Genomic DNA, 1,997 nt, shown 5'->3' with positions numbered 1-1,997 from the left:
GGGAGGTAGGGAGCCTCTCACAGGAGCTTCTCCACATGGTGCAAAGAGAGCTCTTCCACAAGATTCAGTGCTGGCAAGAGAACGGAGCTGACCTGGCAGGCATTGCCCTACCTGGCAGGTATGGACAGCTGCCGTCAGATCCCTTTCCCCATCTCCCCAGCTCATTCCTAGAGAATATCGAGCACAGCCAGCACAGACACCAGGGGCGTTCTGCCTCTTACCTGCTGTCCTCTGTGCCCAGTGACCCAGCCAGCTTTCACCCGTCACATATACTCTTACTTGGATATAAGGATGTTGTGGGAGAGGGTGTTGAACGATTGCCAAATTTGAGGTAAATAGCATCAACTGCTCTCCCCTTGTCCACAACCCCCACCACGTTATCATAGAGGAGACTTGGGTTGATTGGGCATGATTTCCTCTCAGTAAATCAATGCTGACCAGTCCCAGTCACCAGCATCACCTTCAAGTGACCAGAACTGTGCTCCAAAGAGCACTCGATGTGTGACTTTCTCTGGGACCAAGAAAAAGTCCAAGAGTCACATTTCTACTACTTAACAAAAACAACAAAAAAGTATCATTCCTACAGATAACCATTTCCTCCCCAACTAAGACACACTAGTAAAAATCATGTCTAATTCTGAGAGGTAGTCATGATGTAAAGCAGGTATGCAACACACCACCAAGACAACTGGTTGACTCTGCACCCTGGACTTCTTCCAGCTGTCACTTACAAAGTAGCCTTTTCCTTTCTGCTTATTCAGTCAGTATTGACTGACCCTTCAGTCTGGAAGGGTCCAGATTCCTTCCTGGAATTCCTCCTGGCAAGTCCCAAAAATATGGACAATCCTGGCTTTCCATAAATCTGCTCCCTGAATTATTAAGAGAACTAAAAATCAACTTAAGGGAAAAAAAAAATCAACTTTAAGGGAATGGAACATCTCTCGTATGAAGAGAGGCTGAGTGAGCTGGGCCTGTTTTCTCTGGAGAAGAGACGGCTCAGAGGGGATATGATTAATATGTATAAGTTCAGGAAGGGAGAATGCAGGGAGGAAGGGGACAGGCTGTTCTCACTGGTGGCCAGCGATAGGACGAGGGGTAATGGCCACAAGCTGAAGCACAAGAAGTTCCGTCTCCAGGTGAGGAGCAACTTCTTTACTGTGAGGGTGACAGAGCAGTGGAACAGGCTGCCCAGGGGGGTTGTGGAGTCTCCTACTCTGGAGGTCTTCAAAACCCGCCTGGATGCCACCCTGTGCCACATGCTGTAGGTGTGCCTGCTTGAGCAGGAAGGTTGGACTAGATGATCTCTAGAGGTCCCTTCCAACCTTAAATATTCTGTGAATTTGTGAATCTGTGAACTTCCCTGAGCATCAGAGGGAGCATCATCAGAGGGCAAGGACCCTGGGCAGGAGGAGAATTCCATTAGTGTTCCATTCTCATTGATCAGAGCAATTCTAGACGGAAATCTGGAATTTAGCAGCTTGTAGTACTAGTATTAGAAAATGCCCGTGGACTTGCATGAATGAAAATGTATTTGCATTTACTTCGGCATCGGTGCGAGGCCAGCTGAGTTTCCCAGTGGCCTGGGCTTAGTAAAGTGCAATCTGGCTAAAGCAGACAGCTCAGGCTGTACCTCTGGCAGTCTCTATTTACTGCTGAATGGGAGAAAAGCCCTCTGTGAAAGCCCTTTTCCTTACAAAGACATTCCTTTCTGCTTTTGTGAGTTTGCAACTCTTAACACTCACCCTCTGACAAAGTAACTTCTGCTTTTCTCCACTGAGGCAAGGTGAGAAAGGGCCCCAGCATAAACTTCACAGAAGATTCACTTGGAAATAACTCCTTGCCATACGCATGGATTTGTTACAAAGACATGAAAAGGCTATTTTTAAATCAGAATTTAGAAGTTGTCTTTAACTATCTAGGGCTCAGTACCATTGGCAGCCCTTTTCATTCTGGTCTTGTAAATCAGCTGTTTAGAAAGGAGAGTTGAATGTGGGATA

This window comes from Nothoprocta perdicaria, unplaced genomic scaffold (assembly GCF_003342845.1).
Source record: "Nothoprocta perdicaria isolate Ctin4 unplaced genomic scaffold, notPer1 scaffold_211, whole genome shotgun sequence".
NCBI lineage: Eukaryota > Metazoa > Chordata > Aves > Tinamiformes > Tinamidae > Nothoprocta > Nothoprocta perdicaria.
The sequence above is the reverse complement of the archived record's forward strand: the minus strand, read 5'-3'. Positions refer to the sequence as shown.